At 34.8% G+C, this 20,272-nt stretch overlaps 1 pseudogene; it reads right to left on the bottom strand.

Moving 5' to 3' along the window:
- Positions 1-10,304: 10,304 nt before the first annotated feature.
- LOC149549871 (putative UPF0481 protein At3g02645) lies at positions 10,305-18,282 on the bottom strand (annotated as a pseudogene).
- Between the last annotated feature and the right edge of the window lie 1,990 nt (positions 18,283-20,272).

The following is a 20,272-nucleotide window of genomic DNA, read 5'->3' as shown; positions in this document are numbered from 1 at the left end:
CACGTAGTGTTGCAACAAAAGCAGGTCATGGTAATGCATTGGAAGATTATTCAAATGATGAGCTTGATTTGGAGTTGCTACTTTTTAGGGATGCAAGGTTCACACTAACTTCAAATCTATGGGTAGAAGTAGGTCTTGTAAATGGATATTTGGGGTACGTTTCAAATATAGTCTACAAACAAGGTAGTGCTCCACCTAAACCTCCAACATATGTTATGGTTGAGTTTGATAACTATTCTAGACTACCATTTGAAGACCATCATCCAAAAAAAATTCCAATAACACCAATACAGAAGGGTAGAACAATTCAATTGCATTTAATATTGGCATGGGCATTGACTATACATAAATCTCAGGGTTTGACTCTTCCAAATGCAACAATTAATATAGGAACAAGAGAAAGAACAAGATTGACATTTGTGGAAATTTCTAATGTTAAATTTTTACTGTGTCTAAGAATAATGCCTCAATTCATGTATGATTGGTATGAGAAAATGAAAAAGGGTAGACAAGTTGCCAAGCACAAGGATGAAGAAAATAGACTTAAGTTGTTAGAAGAAAATTGACGTAATATATATTTTTCAATACTTTGTCCAATGCAAGTACAATTTAAATTTTCCACTTTAATATTTTGTAATTTTTATTATACTTACTATACTATTGTACGATTGTAGTATTGAAATAAAGTTTTCATTTACTTGTATACTACTATGAATCACATTTCAAATGTTTTAAATACATGTTTTCACATCCAGAATATATAAATAGACTTTTAATATACCCTTGTAAATTCTTTTTAGTATCCTTACATTAAAGAAAATGACCACTTATTTTCTTATGCCCTTATAAGTTTGTATCACACTATGTCAAATAACTTTTTTCAAGGCAAAAAATACTAACATTATAAAAATGTCTGTCGAAATATCAATTTGATCAAATATATTTTATGTTTATTTCATGTAAAATACCTTAGTTTAATGATTATGGCTACTATCCTTGATGCAACATTTCTTTTCTTTTTGAAATGGTCATATTCTTTATCATGTTTTAATGATATAATTTATTTTCATTATTTCCATGTAGATTATGAAGATGTCATACAAATTTTGTTTGGGATGGGTTTATTGTTGGTTGCAAGACTTTCATCATAGACTTCCACAAAATGTCATCCTTCGTATAGAGGAGTTGAGTGTTCGGTATTGGATAAGGGATAGAATGACTAGTCGAATTATAAACAATGGACCAAGGAACAATCAATTAAAATTTTATAACTATGCTCTGTACTTTAACTTCCATTATGCCACAAAATTGAAGATGAACTTAGATGTCAATTTTCATCACCTTCAGATCAAGGTTGTAGACTTTTGTAGATGCCCAGATGCTTTGTATCATGAGATTCATGATCTTTATCTTGTAGGATGCATTTATAAAATTATCATTACCCCAACAGTAAATGTCGGGAAGCACACTCTCTCTAATGAGTGCAGTATAAAGTTTATGAAATTTATTAAAGGAGAATCTAAAATTAGCTATCACAAGTGTCCACTCGAAGAATGGTTGATAGCTACTCTTAATTTTGGTTACACAATCATGTTTACAATACACCAAGTCATTCCATCTTTCAAGTTGTTGCATGCAAATTATGGCATACCTGCATTATTTCACATAAAGTCTACTTTGTCAATTAAAGTTAAAAAAATTCTTCATGGAAATGTAGAGTCATTACTAGTCCATCCATGTTTGACAAAGTAAAAACATTCTACATATTATTTGTCAATATATTGTCAACATTTTGAACAATGCTAGTTTTTATTATGCCCAATTTTGGAACAACTATTAATTATTACACTATTAAGTTTTGCGATGGATTATGTCATCATTTCTTTCAATGATTATTAAGTAATTCTTTATTACACATATTTGTATAAAAATTTCTATATTGCTTCAATGTGCTTGAATTGTTTAGCAATAGAATGTATAACATTTCTTCAATGTTTATAACATTAAATAATTATCTATATGATTTTAAAATATCTTTTTAAATTACTATTTTTTTCTCTATGCAAATTTTTAAAATTAATATATAAAATGTAGACTAAATTATAATAATATTAATTTTTTTCATAATATATTAACTATAACCAATTATAATTTAAAAAATAATGTCTTTCATTTTGCATCGTGAGTGCTACTCTCTTTTATATATATAATACATATAAGCTAGTAGCAGTCCCGATGCAAAATGAAAGACATTATTTTTTAAATTATAATTGGTTATAGTTAATATATTATGAAATTTTTTAATATTATTATGATTTAGTCTACATTTTGTATCCTTCTTGAGGCGCCTATTTTCATAATCTCACTCAGTGCAATAGGCACCTAGAGAAGGATATCTCTCGGCTTATTTAATATATATATATAATATGTATAAGCTAGTCTATACTATTATAATGTACACTAATATTTTGATATATAATTATCATATTGATAATTACTTATACATAATAGAAATTATTTTAGTGGATAATTATTTTTAGAGAAATGAAGATACATATATACATACATACATACATACATATATATATATATATATATATATATATATATATATATATATATATATATATATATATATATATATATATATATATATATATATTATGTGACTGATCCAATAGAACAATCATGAGGCATAACCACTTACAACTGACTGACAACAAAATGAAGACCAATACATTGACTACTTACCCAATACGATTCTTTAACATAAAAAAAACTAGTACTTAAGAAATCTAACCATATAGTTGTTTACTAGCTATCAACAAATAATAGTTCCACATACCATCAGTAAACAGTAAATTAACTAGATTACTTAACAGACTATTTCTACTCACAAACAACATAACAATTTTAAAATAAAAGTTTTTATCAACCACACATGGCATGAATATGAACAAAGCTAAACACAAAATAAGCTGAGAGATATCCTTCTCGAGCTGCCTGTTTTCATAATCTCACTCAGTGCAATAGGCACCTAGAGAAGGATATCTCTCAGCTTATTTTATATATATATAATATGTATAAGCTAGTCTATACTATTATAATGTACACTAATATTTTGATATATAATTATCATATTGATAATTACTTATATATAATAGAAATTATTTTAGTGTATAATTATTTTTAGAGGAATGGAGATATATATATTGTGTGACTCATCCAATAGAACAATCATGAGGCATAACCACTTACAACTGACCGACAACAAAATGAGGACCAATACATCAACTACTTACCCAATACCATTCTTTAACATAAAAACAACTAGTACTTAAGAAATCTAACTAGATAGTTGTTTACAAGCTATCCACAAATAATAGTTCCACATAGCATCAGTAAATAGGAAATTAACTAGATTACTTAACAGACTTTTTCTACTAGCAAACAACATAAAAATTTTAAAATAAAAGTTTTTATCAAACACACATGGCATGAAGATGACCAAAGCTAAACACAAAAAAAATAGAACTTGGGCAAGCCCTCATTCTTCCTTGCCCCTTGACGAGAGAGGTTTGGAAACCAAAACTCATAGCCAATCATCAAGAAGGAACCTGTAGAGACGTAAGAAGATACTATCATCTCCATCTGTTGGTCCTTTTTCCTTCTCTTGATGGAGGAGCTGAAGATTTTTGCCACCACATACATGACCTTAATAAAGATGTTTGTCAGAGTGGCGAAATTCATGTCCAGATTCAAGACCATCCCTTTCTAATTACCAACCTCCTCTCCAAGGCTTGCTAGGTCCTCCTCCAATGAACCAAAAACATGTTCCTTAACATTATCCTTTCCAATAGGAGCTTCCTAAAAAAGTGGAGGTCACAGGGGATCTAGCTCCCTAGCCATGAAGTGGGGTTGACAAGAAGGGGAGGTGGAATGAGGTAGTTGGTCATCTTGGGGGAGGAATCCTTTAAACCCTTAAAACCCTTTTATAAGGTGAGGTACACCATTTCCAAGTAGAGAAATGAGTGATCTCCCTACTCATAGTTGAACCATCCATCACCAAGGTGGTTTTGGTTCTTCTATTTTGAACCCTCTTCCTCCTCCTCAACATACTTCTCCCTCATATCTTTTTATTTATTTTTGGTCTTACTTTTTTTATTCTCACTTTCCTTGGACTTAGACTCTCACTCAACCAACTTCAGACTAATCTTCATATCAAACATTTTCCTCTTCTAAGGGTTAGACACAATTCCATGGGAGCACCTTGTCCCACTATCTAACTCCATTACAGGGTATCCCAAATCAATAAATAGTTTAAGCTAACATTTTTTCTTAGAGAAAGACACACCATGTGTATGTTTTTTTATTTATACCAATGGAAGATATGGAATCATAAGAAAGACAGTGGAAGGGTTAGTGAAGGCCAAAGTAGTGACAAGGTTTGTATTAGGTTCAAGGGGAGGTAATGGGGTGTTATTGTGGATAGGACACCATGGTGGAATTTATTGAGGTGACTAACCAAGCCTCGGTGAAGGATAAAATAAGATGGGAAGATAAGGGTCATTGTGATAACAAAAATAATTTAGAAAAGGAAAATGATAGTAGTAGCTTATGCAAAACCAACCTTCCAACATGAGGTACTTTATGATTAAAAAAAAACATCATTCCAAGGACTTGAAAGGTTTTCTCAATTAAAACCACCATACAGATGAACTAGTTCTTCATCAACCTTAAAGAACATTTTGAGGTTGCTATCATCTGAGACTTTAGTGACCCTTTTCCATTTTTTACCCTCTACAAACAACCCCATGACATAAGAAATAACCTCTTAATTAATCTTTGCAAAATTCCATTGATAATAATACCCTGATAATCCCAAGAACCAAAAGAATGACTAATCTCCATTTGTACATCATTTAAAAAACCATCACACCCTTCCAAAAGGACGCCAACACTATAGCACAAATTAGAAAAAAACATGTAAATTAATCATCATAAATTATGTTACGTGGCATTTCAATGTCAATGAGATTTTGAATTTTCGTCATGAGGAATCCATCTATCTCCAACAACTCACTCTTTCAATCCCAATACCAAACCCTACTAGTTTTTCCACCGCCCTATTACCCTCTTTGTATTTGTCTTGAATCCTAGTTTCCTATATCCTAGCAAGGATAGGCCAGATGTTAGTCAACACACTAGCAATGGAACCAACCAAAAATCAATTGTTGATTAACAACATAAATCATCATCTTGGAATCTGAATCCACCCATATCTCATGCCTCCCCATGGAGGTAACTAACTCGAGACCCAAGGAAAAGGGATAAAACCTTTGCAATATTGTCAGAATTGAAGCCAAAGTTTCCAAAGATAGCTAGGATGAAGTTCCCTCTTCCATCATGAACAATCCATCTTCTAATAGCCACCCCATGTTTAATAGAAAAATCAAGATCGAGCTTGAGCCAATCTAAGGGATGGTGGATCCACTTAGTGTTCACTCTATTAATCTGCTTCAAATTTTCATAGTTGTGAAAAGAGTCGAGGAGAAAGTATTCCAACAACACTTGGTAGTCTCTCAAGGAGGAAGAATTGGAGGGCTTATTACAACTTGAAACAATAAAATTTTCCCATAGTAGTTTGACAACCATGAGAGAAACCACCACTGCATAGTTCTTTGTATCTCTAAAGATCTGATTATTCCTTTTTATCCAACATTCTAACAAATGTGTGAGGAGATCAATCTCCATAAAATCTAAGTGGAAAAATGAGAGGAGAGGAACCACTAGTGAAGAACAGATTGATGGAAACTCCTACAAAATCTCAATGAAAAATGGAGTTTCCTTAGGATGAAAGCATAGATTTCTAATACAGAGGGGTGGGAGAAAAAGAGGTGATATATATCGTCCTCTTTCTTGTAGATAACACATCTATTGGGAAACTAAAAACCTCTCCTCAAATTATACAAATTCAAAATTTTAACATGCATAGTAGCCCACTAGAAGAAGTTAATTGTATGTGGCATTTATTGGGTCTATACATTCTTCTAGCGGATAGGGGTATCCTTTGAGCCAAACAGGAGGAGATAGGATGAATGAATAAAGGAATGCCTTAAATTTGATAATTATCTGAAATAAACCTATTATTAGTGGGGGACATAGGGATTCTAAAATGATTAACCAATTACTTGAATTCCTTCACCAATTCAAAGTCCTAGGGAGACCACCTCAAATCCTTATTAAGGGATTTCTAAGAATGTTGAGGGGAAATATAGTTTTTAAACAATGACACATAATGGTCCTTCAAAATATTCATAATATGACAATACTTACTAAATATAGGAGTCTCTCCTCCCATCCAAGAATATGGTTTTATCTCCTTTATTCATTAACCACCTCATACTAGGACAAAGAGAGGTGTGTTATCACATCACATTATTCTAGATCTTAGAGCCTTGAGGGAGTTTATTATAAAACATAAGGTAAAGGAGAATTTTTCAAAGTATTTGGACTTCATAATACATTTTCATCCTCTTAAGTTAGCAACTAGTTGCCAACTAATTTTAGTGAGGATCACCTTATTTAAGTCAACACCTTTCTAAAACCCAACCCACCCAAGGCTTTCGATTTGCAAATAGTGTCCCCATTGACCAATTTGATCCTAGCGTTATCCTCTAATCTATTAAAATAGAAATTCCTTTGCATCCTTTCTAGGATAATCATCATAAAATTAGTGATTTTAAATAAGAAGAGGAAATTGACTCGGATGTTATGTAGGTTGGTAGTAAGGAGACAAAGTTTTCCCACATTACTAAGAACTTTCCCTTTCCAAACTATGAGATTCTTCTATAACCTCTCAAGGATAGAGTTCCAAAGTTACTGAGTGATCTCCTTAATAGTGAGAGGGAGGCCCAGATAGTTATATAACAAGGAAACAACTTGACAACCCAGAGTATGGGTAACATAATCCTATAGTTGGATTTTAGTGATGAAGAAATACAAGTTGATTTAATCAGAAATAATTCACCATAGAAATGCATATTGGTCCAATAGAATATTCCATTTCCTAGCTTCAACAACCAAGGAGACCCCAAAAAGGAAGGTGTAATTCACTAATTGTTGTAAAAGCTCTAGTGGGAGAGAAGTAGCAGCTTTAATAACTTATAAGATTCCCTCCACCATGTTAGAAATAAAATTTCTCCCCAAGACCTCAACCACCATAATTAAAAGGTAAGGGAGAAGGTATACCCCTATCTTAAATGACATTTATAGGTGAAGGATCCCTAAGGAGTCTTGTTCATAATTATAGCTAATTGGACCATTTATATCATCACCTTCACTAACTGAACTATCTCACTATTGAACCCAAGTTTAGTTATTACAATAAATACAAAATCCCATTTGACTTTTTCATAGGCTTTGGAGATGTCAAACTTGAGTTCCATCTCAGGCCTTTTATAGCTATCCATAGAATGTACAATTTCAAAAGTTGAGATACCTGCATCAAGGATTTATCATCCTAGAACAAAACCTTTCTAGGAGGGGCTGATGAACTTAATTGATAAGGGTTTAATGAAGTTGGTTAAAACTTTGGAGAAGGAATTGTACATAGTATTGCACAAGATTATAGGTTTGAACTCCAAGAAGGAATTAGGAGCCCAAATTTTAGGGACCAACACAATTAAAGTATTATTGAGGCTCTTCAAGAGTTTACCATTTCTAACCAAGTCCTTGGATTAATTGGTAAGATCACATTTTTTATTTCCTTTTCTTAAATAGGTGAAAGAATCACCTCATTTTCCTCATTACTTAACACAGAGGGGAGTGGACTAACGAGTTTGTCCATAATCTCCAAATCAATGATTGTATTAGGGTTGGCAAGAGAATTTTTGAAGAATTGAGCTTCTTTCTTGTCTATGTCATTTAGATAAATCAAAGCCACATTTTTCCCATTTTGGAGGGTGGTAATATAGTTCCTCTTCCAATGTATATATTTTGATCTGTGGAAGAAGGACATGTTCCTGTTACCCTTTGATAGCCACTAGATTCTAGATCTCTAATTCCAATAGACCTCTTCTTTGGTTATGTTCTAACTCCATTTGTTTCTCCAACTTTCCTCCCCAAGGTGATCTTTAGTAGAGGACACCCTCATAGCATGTATTTCTGCAACAATTTCATCTTATCTTCAATGATAATTTCCTTTTATTTGAAGATATTACCAAATGAGCACTTGCTCCATCCAATGACTTATCTTCTAACACTTTCAAGTTTCTATTCTAATCTGAACATTATCATACCTTCCACTTTAGTCCCCCATTAATATAGAATATAGTTGCTAAAGTCTAGGTGAGAATGTCACATTGTCTCATAGAAAAAGGGCCATGGCCTCTTCCAGGGTTTGTCCTTCCAATCTAGGAGGATTAGGGTGTGATCATAAGCATAATGAGGAAGAGAATGAAGATTTGAGGATGAAATATAGCAAACAATAGAGAAGAGCATGATGTCAAGCCTGACTTCAATAAGCTCTTAAAAAAATCCACAATCCCTCTAGACTTTTTGAATGGAAACAAAGGGGTATTGAAGTCACCCATACAAAGAAACATAGAATTATCCTTAGTGGACATAAGGTCTTATATTTCCTTCCACACCAAAGTTATCCTATCATGGGTGTTAGGGGCATAAATATTGAATAGGATCCAAGAGAGATCATGTCATTTAAACAAAAATGCTAAGTAATTATGGAAAAAAGATATGGCATCACTAGAACACTCGATGGGGTTCCATTGTGTAGTAATGCCCCCCAAACCACTAGTAGCCTCCATACAATCAAAGTTGGCCCTAGGCCAAAAATTGTTGACAATGAGATAAAAGTTATCGTACTTCATTTTAACTTCCTAGATCAAGAGAATATCAATATTCCTACTAATTTTTTTTTGTTTGATCATAAACTACTTTTGGGGACTATTCAAACCCTTATGTTCTAGGGATGAACTTCATTTTCTACTCTTTTGGGAGTCTTCTAGGGTCAATTTCCTTCCATTATAAGTTTCCTTTTCAATGGCCTTTTCTCTCTCTAACAGTTATTCTAGTAGGTTTTCCATGTTTGACCTCACTTTCCATGTCATCCTTCTTGTGACCACAGGTTCATGTTGGTTCTTTCCACCCTAACATGTCCTTATAGGGGGATCAAGTTGAGCACTAGGGCCTTAGAAAGCCAAGCCTACTAGAAACACCAATAGAATAGATGGCGACGCTAGAGAGGAATATTCCATTAGCTATTTAACAAGACCATTCAAAGTGGGAGAGGTGACACAAACTGATATGGGAGAAGAGGTGCACAATGCCTCCCTGATGTCTAAGTCTAGTACAACCTCCAAAGACTAAACTCTTTCCTCTAGAGTGGGTATGACCAAAGCTTTAGGGTTTTTAAGAATATCATTAAAAACATCAAGGAAAGGGTATTCCTCTGAAATAGAAGAATGGACCAAGGTATAATGTATAATAGTTCAACAATTTTATCCAAATTTACTAAAAAAATATTTACAAGATTAAAGAACACAAATAAAGAAAATAATGAAGGTGATTGATATCAGTGATTTAACACACACACACACACACACAAATGGGTGCGCACACTTGCATGCACACAATGTCTTTAAAATATACATCTACAAAGATAAGAAGTTTCAAATTCATTATTTGAGATAATGATCAAGTTATATGTTGAACATCACTCATTGTTAAGCTTCCATGTCATTTCTTGCATATAGTAATGCTTTAAAAAACTAGGTACATCATAAAAGAATAAATTAATTTTGGCTATTTAATACTTTTATGGTAGAAGGCATTAGTTAGTGTATAATAATACTAAAATGCCTAAAAACCTATTTGTATCAACTAGATTCAAAAGGGAAACCTAATTGTACAACTACCAGCACTAAAATAATAAATGTGATCAAACCAAACCACCATGCCATTGTAAAGTATGCCATGAAAAACTCTAACAAAATTCCAATAAAATTACTCATAGTTGATGATGAATGATAATATACATAGGTTTCTACCAAATTTTTTTATTGTTGATGGTTTATTGATTTAGCAGACTCATCAAAGGCTCGTTTGCAGCCATTTTTAGGATGTTGCCATAGAATTACCAAGATGAGCAATCTATTCAATTTTTTGAAGCTTACAATGATGATGACCTCATTTCTCTAGAAAATCCACATCTTGACTGGTGTCAACCAAGACCATCATTAAATTTTAACATTATAATCTTTCAACCTTGTAATGTATTTTTTATTTTATTTTGACTAGATTTCTAAGGCAATTGAATTTTGTGAGTAATACCTATGATCTATTATCCACTTTTAACTCGGGTTAACAGAATTTTGAAGTCTTCTTGTTGAACTTAATTTGTCCAATTCTACCCTCCGCATCTTGAATTCAACTCCTTCTATCCTTAGCTCCCCTATAGATGGAACATGTTCTTCTATCCATCTTATCTACCAAATAGGCAGTTGGTAAGCGAGTACAACGTTCAAATATGCGCTCCCTAATGATATAGTGCAAAATGACAAATACAGGAGATAATAGAAGGAGAAATACCCATTTCCTACAAGTGCTACTCGATATAGTTGTCTGCAACTGCATGATGAATTCTTTAATCTTGCAAAGAATATTCACAAACCAATAGCAAGATATGACATTCTCTGAGGCGGGGACTTGCCTGTCAACAAAGTAGTCATGAAGAAATTGCAGGATATGAGAATCTTTTGCGTATTCGCGATTCTTCTTTTCTGCTGCTTTCATGGGGAATAAGCTTTTCAGGGCCGGCTCAAACCACATATCATCATTTGAACCCACAATTTCGAACCTGATTATTTTCAAAACCCAGTGTGATAGTTGATTTTCCATCTTGAGCATATCTTTCTGTCAACAGAGGATGATGGCATTCCCTGTTAAGAATACCATCAATGAAAACCGAGACTCCTTTCTCTTTACCTCCGTCTTCTCCGAATCTGTTGAGGACATCGAGAACAAAACAGGCATCCCTCACCATCATCCATGCCAGCACTTCACTGCTGAGTCTCACTTCCTTACTAGCATAGCTTTCCTTTACTTTTTCCTGCATCTCTTCCTCCATAAACTTTTCCATCACCGATTTCAGGCCTCCTTTCCAGATGATTTTATGGTGCATTTTTCTTGCCACTTCTGACTTGAGAAGTTTTATGACATCATCGACTGCATCATTTTGTGGGAAATGGTAGGTGTTGAATTGTGAAGGCCAACAGACACTTGTGTTTTTCCTTCCATTTATTTTGTCTCTTCAGCTGAGCATTTGTGATCTATAAATGCTGATCACATGTATTGTAAACTCAATTGGTTTTCTCATTAATATAATTCCTCTGCTCTCAGTGTGGACATAGCCACGATTTGTGGTGAACCACGATAAACTCTGTGCTTATGCGTTTTTGCTGTTCTATATTTTTCGTTCGCATTCTTGGTTTATTTACAATTGGTATTAGAGCCGTAATCAATTTCGGTGACCAAATTCCGAAGTCATGGAGGAAACAAGAGTGCAAAAATTCTCAGGAAAGAATTTCAGTTTGTGGAAGGTACAGATGCGATCACTTTTGGTCAAGCACGATCTTGCAATAGCAATTGAAGGTAAAGCAAATAAGCCTACCGCTATGTCAAATGAAGACTGGACTAAAACTGATGAGAAGGCAATGGCAGAGATTTTTCTTTCGCTATCTCTGAATGTATTGTTCAATGTGTACAATAAAACATCAACAAAGGACATGTGGGACAAACTTCATAGTATGTATCAAACAACATCTGCTACAAACAAAATTTTTATCATGAAGAAGCTTTACAAATTGAAGATGAAGGAAGGAACAGCGATGTCGAATCACATAAATGAGTTAAATACTCTTTTATGTCAAGCACACTCCATTGGTATGCTTCAAGATGACGAAAATAAGGCGGTCATCTTGTTATGTTCCTTATCGGATAGCTGGGATGGTGTGGTAACAGCAATTAGCACTTCTATAACCGGCAAAAACAAGCTGGTCTATGATGAGGTAGTCTCTATGTTGCTTAGTGAAGACATGAGGAGAACTAATAAAGAGTCTTCATCCAGTGATGCACTAACAATGGTTAGTACAAAAAATAGAGACAGAACTCAGCATAGAGGCAGAAATAATAACAACAACCGAAGATCACAATCAGCTAGAAGGTCGCAGTCCCGAGGTAGACAAAACAGTTGTTGGTTTTGTGGAAAGGTTGGTCATGTCAAAAAGGACTGCAGAAAGTATAAAAGAACTCATGAAAAAGTTTCGAACAGTAGAGCAAACATCATTCATGATCCTGGTGATGGTGTTTTGGTTCTTGCGTCAAGTGAAACAACTTCGAATTCATGGGTAATTGACTCTAGGGCTTCATTTCATGCATCTACTTGCAGCGAAGCCTTCACAAACTACAAGGAAGGTAAATTTGGGAATTTTTTTTGGGTGATAACAAATCTTGTGAAATCATACGAAAGGGTGATATTTTATTATCAATTAAAGGAGGCACTCAATTATTGCTTCAAGATGTGAGGTATGTTCCCAAATTAAAAAGAAATTTGATTTTAGTCAGTCAGTTATATGCTCAAAGTTTTCTTACACTCCTCACGGACACATGAAAAATTACCAAGGGTTCCATGATTATTGCCAAAGGGGATAAAGTTGGCAATCTATATGTTGTAGAAACTAATGATGAGGTGGGAGTTGCGATGACTGTTGCGGACAGCGATGCCGCACTTTGGCATCAAAGATTAGGCCACATGAGCAAGAATGGCCTACAGGTTATGCTTAATAGAGAGCAACTTCCGGGTCTCCAATCAGCAGATTTAGAATTCTGCAAACATTATCTTCATAGGAAACAAAAATGTGTTAGCCTTTTGAAGCATGGTCATGACAAGAAGATGACACCATTGGAGTTGGTGGACTCAGATGTCTTCGGTCCAATAGAGGTAACCTCCCATGGAGGCGCAAATTTCTTTGTTTCCTTTCTTGATGATTGTAATAGAAAGGTTTGAGTTTATATGATGTCTAGAAAGTCTGAAGTTTTCTCCAAATTCAAATTTTTTAAAGCTCTTGTTGAAAATCAAACCGAGCACAAAATTAAATGTTTAAAATTAGATAATGGAGGTGAATTTTGTTCCTTGGAGTTTGATAACTTTTGTGCAGATCATGGTATTCGATGAGTGAAAGTTGCGCCATACACCCCTCAAGAAAATGGGGCAGTGGAAAGACTAAATCGAACTATACTTGAGAAAGTTTGATGTATGCAATCTAATGCTGATTTAGGCAAAGAATTCTAGGCAGAGGCCTGCAATACAACTGTATACTTGCTTTGATGGAGGTACAGCTCTGATACCACTTGATGTCAGTATGCTATGATACCACTAATGGAGGTACACTCTGATACCACTGACAAAGGGCCACACCACCCTTACCAACTCATGACAAAGAATGCAACAAGATCTCTCAAGATCCAATCCAAACCCAAGCTAGCCCAGATCCACACTCTGGTAGAAACCTCCAAGATCTCACCTTGTGCTCGCAAGCCACCAAGCAACCTCCTTGTTTCTAAACCGCAGTCACTAGCTCTTCTCCAACTTTACCCAAGATCCAAGTTTAAACTACCTCACATTCGGCGCTCTATCTACACACTCACAACTCCATCACAATCCTGCTATAAACTGTCTCACATTCGACGCTTTGTCCACAGACTCAGGAAAACTCACTCTTCACTTTCTCCTTCTCTTTCACACTTTCTAGCTTCACACCTTGAAGCCTTCCAAGCTTTCCAAGCTTCCACTTCTCAAGCTTCTCCTTCTCAAGCTACTCCTTAAGCTTTTACTCCTCAAGCTTCTCTTTGAGCTTTCACCTCCTTCTCGAGCTTCTACTCCTCAAGCTTCTCCTTGAGCTTCCACTTCTCAAGCTACTTCTCGAGCTTCTACTCCTCAAGCTTCTCCTTGAGCTTTTACTCCTCAAGCTTCCCTTTGAGCTTCTACTCCTCAAGCTTCCCCTTGAGCTTGATTTAGAAATGCTCATATGCCTTGCTTAAATAGGAACTTACCACCCCATGTATGACTTATCCACAACCTTCTAGAATTCCTCCACAACCTTCTACAACTTCCATAACCTTCTAGAATTACAACTAAGCACCACCATGTGGCCCAATTAGAAAATTACATTTCCTTTATGGATCACAACAAATATTAAATGCAAGTTTTAAGAAACTTTCCACAAGCTTCTAAGATGCCACCTACACACCTTGATTAATGGAATGACAACTAATTTCTCATTTTTTTATTTTATGCCACCTATGCACTTCAAAAATAGAAATTCCTCCTTTTTTCTTTTTCTCCTTTTTCCCTTTTTATTTATTTATTATTTCTCCTCTAATTTTCATCACTTTCTCTCTCCTCCATATTTTTATTTTTTTTATTTTTTTTTTAATCCAATTTTTTTTGCCAATAATTTTTCCATGCAAGATGCTCCTGCATCATGATTAATCGAAGTCCTTCATCACGTTTGGACTTTGGAATTCCAGAGGAGGAATGGCTGGGTAGAAAGATTTTGTACTCGCATCTTTGAGTGTACAGGTGCCAAGCATTTTTTCATGTTCCTAAAGAAAAAAGGAGCAAGCAGGATTCAAAATCACAAGAATGTATCTTCTTGGGTTATGGTGAAGATCAGTACGGATTTTGATTATGGGATCCTATTGCAAAGAAGATTGTAAGGAGTCGAGATGTGGTATTTAATGAGACAAAGTTTTTGGCACTTCAATTAGCATCACAGGAAACAATAGTTGAAGATTTTATTCCTATGTCTTGTTTAAATGAGAATAACTCGTCATTCAATGCACAGTCTCAGCCTATGGTGTCTACTCCTACCTCTATTTTAGCTCCTTTTCCTGGTCTTAGTAGTAATTCAGAGCCTTCCTCTTCTCATATTCTTCCATCACTACAACAGTCAGAGCATATTGTTGAGGATGAGCAATTCCATGAACTAGACAATCCACAAGGATATGGTCACAGAATTAACAAAATTTCAAATCAGTCAATTCATAGGAGATGTGGGGTGTTGGACAGTAGTCACAGTGATGAAAGAATAGGAGAATTATTTGGTAAATCTCCTACTGCTCATCATGACGGAGAGGATCCACTTGCTACGCTGGAGATAAGCCTCAGTAATGAGCAGAGTGTCTGCAAGTTTGGGGGGACTTTACCCGCACGATAGATGAGACAAGACTTTGATCCTGCAGGTGAAAAACAAGGCGCCGTCAGTGGACCCTCTCCTTCACGCAGGGAATGTAGCATCAAGTTCAATGGCCAACATAAAAAATGGGCTTCTTCTCCACCAGTTTCAGGATCTAGACTTCACCAAACTCCAACAGAGCTTCACAACAATCGAGCAGAGGGTCAATTGCCAGGTCATTGTTCTGATACACAGGGAGATCCTACACTCTGCTCCACACGACAAGTTTATGCATTTTCCCACGATGATATAGAGCCATCCTTGGTCAATAAGACTCCTACGCACCTCTCTCCCATATGTGAAGCATCCACTCAGGCAACAGATCTCTTTGAATATGGTGCTGGAGATCATCAACATCTACTCCCTTCTAGGTAGTCCCCTTTGTTCATGCCCGATGAAACCTATGTTTATGATGGAGCTTGCATGCACAGTCATCATTTGTAGGACAATAACAGGAATCTCACTGCTCAACGTGACTCCATTCCTGCCACGCCTTGGTCTTCTACGAAGAGAATAACAAAAGTTGCATCGGATTGCATGGATTTGGATATTCTTTCTACAATAGTCCACCCTGTTATACAATAGTCACCAGAAACTTTAAGAATTCATATGCATGATTTTTCGAATGCTCAAACACATCATGGTCATAGGGAACAAGACTTGGATGTTTCTCAGCCAATCTGCACATCTTCAAGGGGCAATGACTATGAACTGATAAGAAGTAATGCTCAGAATGAGCACCACAATCCATACTTAAGGCAATCTACAAGGCAGAGGAAGATGCCTACGAAGTATTCAAATTATGAGTTACTTTACTCCGAGGAGGCAGAGCCTAAGATTTTAATCTTTGATCAAGTAGAGCCGGCTAATTTTACAGATGCCTATGAAAGTACTAATAAAAATCAGTGGATGATTGCAATGGAAGAAGAGATGAACTCTCTTAAAACAAATAAAACATGGGACTTAGTTCCACTTCCACCCAATCAGAAACCTCTGAAAAATCGATGGGTATATAAGGTGAAAGAAGAAGATGGCAGAAGAAAGAGGTACCATGCTCGACTTGTCGTCAAAGGTTATGCTCAGAAAAAGGGCTTAGATTTTGAAGAGATTTTCTCACCTGTTGTTCGAATGACTACAGTTCGAGCAGTTTTGGGATTTGTAGCCATTTTGGATCTTGAGTTCGAACAGCCTGATGTCAAGATGGCTTTTCTACATGGTGACATCAATGAGGAATTGTACATGGAACAGCCTGAAGTCTTTGTTCAAAGGGGAAAGAACATCTCTATTGTCGGCTGAAGTAGAGTTTGTATGGGCTCAAACAAGCTCCAAGACAATGGTACATTAAGTTTGATCGGTTCATGGCTGAGCATAACTTCACTCGATGCGAATCAGATCCTTGCATCTACTATAAAAGACTTCCTAGTGGTGAGTTTGTTATACTGTTACTTTATGTTGATGACATGCTAGTTGCTAGTACTTCTCCTCAAATAATCAGCGAGCTAAAGAAAGAGTTAGCTTCTCGGTTTGCCATGAAAGATTTAGGGGCAGCCAAAAAGATTCTTAGGATGACTATTACAAGAGATAGATAGAAAAGGATGTTGACTTTGTCACAAAAATCATACATTGACAAAGTTGTAGAATGGTTTGGCATGGCTAAAGCCAAACACGTTCCTATTCCTCTTGCTCCTCATTTCCGCCTCAGTTCTGAATTGTGTCCCAAAACACAAGATGAGAAAGATTTTATAATTAATGTTCCTTATAAATCAGCGGTTGGTAGCTTAATGTACGCTATGGTTTCTACATGTCCCGACATTGCTCATACGGTGGGAGTAGTTAGTAGATACATGAGCAATTTCAGGAAACCTCATTGGGAAGCAGTGAAATGGATATTGCGGTATCTCAAGGGTACTTCTGATTATGCGTTGTGTTTTGGTAGAAATTATACTCAGCTGCAAGGATTTAGTGACTCAGATCTTGGCAGAGATCAAGAAAAGTGCAGGTCTACTACTGGTTATGCTTTCACATTTGTCGGGGCTGCCATTAGTTGGGCCTTAAGATTGCAACATTGTGTTGCACTTTCTTCTGCTAAAGCCGAATACTTTGCTCTTTCCAAAGGGGCTAGAGAGATGATTTGGCTGCAACACTTATTCAATGATTTACATTGGGAACAAGATGATTATGTTTTATTTTCATATAGTCAGAGTGCAATTTTTATGGTTCACAATCATTCCTCTCAGCGATGCTCCAAACATATTGACAAGCATGCTCACTATGTTCGGTATGTGGTAGCAGAAGGAAAATTGAAGGTTGCCAAAATTGATACCAAGATCAATCCAGCGGACACGTTGACGAAGGTTGTTGCCAAGGAGAAGTTCGAATGTGCCAGGACTTCTCTTGGCCTTGTTAAAAAGAAGTAAGTCAGCATGTAGAGCAGGGGAATGGATGATCAACTAGTGTATCTGTTGTCTTCAAGTGGGAGATTTGTTGAATTGTGAAGGCCAATAGACACTTGTGTTTTTCCCTCCATTTATTTTGTCTCTTCAGCTGATCATTTGTGATCTATAAATGCTGATCGCATCTATTGTAAACTCAATTGGTTTTCTCATTAATATAATTTCTCTGCTCTCAGTGTGGACGTAGCCATGATTTGTGGTGAACCACGATAAACTCTGTGTTTATGCATTTTTGTTGTTCTGTATTTTTCTTTTGCATTCTTAGTTTATTTACAGTAGGGACCCAATGAGATGACTTGAGGAATATAGAACTCCTCAGCCTTATTCTTCAACATAGGATTTGGGAAGGTATTAGTGAGGCAATGACTGAATTTTGCTGGTCGCATTTCGCCCTCTAAACTTGATTCTAATTCAACAACCCATGAGTCCTCATCAAAACTTTCCTTTTCCTTTTTGTTATTATTTTCCATCTTCAGCATGTACCAAGGCCATCTTGCAAGTAGATCTTTAATCATTCTTGCTAGAAATGTCCTCTCAAGACTCCTAACAATAAAGCGAACACTCGTTTTATGATTTCCTAATCCTATAATGATGCTCATAAATGTGGATAGCCACTGAATTCTAAATCTCTGATTCCCATAGACCTCCTCTTTGGCTATGTTCTAACTCAATATGTTTCTCCAACTTTCCTCCCCAAGGTGATCTTTAGTAGAGGACACCCTCATAGCATGCATTCCTACAACTATTTCATCTTATCTTCAGTGATAATTTCCTTTTATTTGAAGATATTCCCAAATGAGGACTTGCTCCATCCAATGACTTATCTTCTAACACTTTCAAGTTTCTTTTCCAATTTGAATATTATCATACCTTCCACTTTAATCCCCCATCAATACCGAATATAGTTGCTAAAGTCTAGGTGAGAATGTCACATTGTCTCATAAATGATGCTTGGAAATGTGGAATCTTGATGGCCAAAATGAATTCTTTCTTAGTATTCCTCATCAAATCAAGATGCTCATGAGGATAAGATTTTGTACAAAAAAATGAATGCTTGGTATTTTCATAGCAAAACAAGATGCTCATCGAGATAGAATTTTGGACAAATGCTCATTAAAGAAAATAGATTAAAATTACAACAAAACTTATTGAATTGGAATCTTGAGGCTAGTTCACATGCTACCAAGCTACATGTCAGTGGTCACTACATAAAATAGACTGAGTTTACCACCAATTTCTTCTTTGAAAACAACCCAGGTGTATATGCACTCGAAGCTTTATGGTTGCAATCTGCACCTTACACTTAAGTAAATTTGCACCTGGGACATTTTACATCGAATATTGTATGATGGTCACTATAGTGACTGAAATAGTAGAATTTTGCACCTTTCAAGGGTGCAAGGGTTAAGTCGATAGCCTTGTATACTTTTGATAATGTTCTCAATTTGTATTCATGTGCTATCTCTTTTAGTTCCCTACCCCATCTTTATATATTTCTCATTCACACACAGACACTACTTTCTTCCTCCTCCCCTTATCCTTCATTGTAAATCTATAGATATCCTTCTAATTTGTATTTCCTATATGAAATGGATAATATCTCTCTTTTTTAATAGTTCTAAGTATGTGAATATGTGATAAAAATGTATACAAAGAAAATACTTCATGCTAATAAACATATACAAATTATACATATTATTATGTAATTAGAGTCAAACTCATTGACATATATTTCATTAGTATGGTTCACCACAATCCATCTTCCATACAATGAATAGAACACTTTATCATTGGTTGCCATATTTCATGTGTAGACACTAGTATCATAGAATATAAAAGATCTTTTTTTGCAAGAGGGATTCTTGTGAACTTCTACTCATGAAACATAGATAAACAGACGAGAAATTTGAAAATATTACAATTTGATATAAAATTATATTATTAAAAATATTTAATAATGCACAAAAAATTAATTTACAATATCTATTATATTGAAATCTATATTAAACTTATCATAATATTTACATACAATTATCATAGTAAACATTTGATTTTCCAATTATTCATATATTCAAAAAGTCATATAAAATAATATAATCTATTAATATAATCATATTATATTGAAAAATATATTACTTGTCTTTATATTTACATACAACTATCATGTTAAACATTTGATTTTCTAATTATTTACATATTAAAAAATTCATATAATAGGATATAATCTAGTGTGTAATTAATGTAATCAAATTATATTGAAAAATATATTACTTATCTTAATATTTACATAAAATTATCATTTTAAACATTCAATTTTCAATTATTCATATATTCAAAAAGTTATATAATACAATATAATCTAATGTACAATTAATGTAATCATATAACTATTTTAGAATTTGTAGAATATTATCAATCAACTAAATTGCATAATGATAAATGACAAAACATTGTTTTGTTAAGATTTGAATAATTAATATACCAATATATTTATTAAAGAATATA

This window comes from Cupressus sempervirens, chromosome 7 (assembly GCF_028749045.1).
Source record: "Cupressus sempervirens isolate cs-2001-9-10 chromosome 7, ASM2874904v1, whole genome shotgun sequence".
NCBI classification, from domain to species: domain Eukaryota; kingdom Viridiplantae; phylum Streptophyta; class Pinopsida; order Cupressales; family Cupressaceae; genus Cupressus; species Cupressus sempervirens.
The sequence above is the reverse complement of the archived record's forward strand: the minus strand, read 5'-3'. Positions and strand labels throughout refer to the sequence as shown.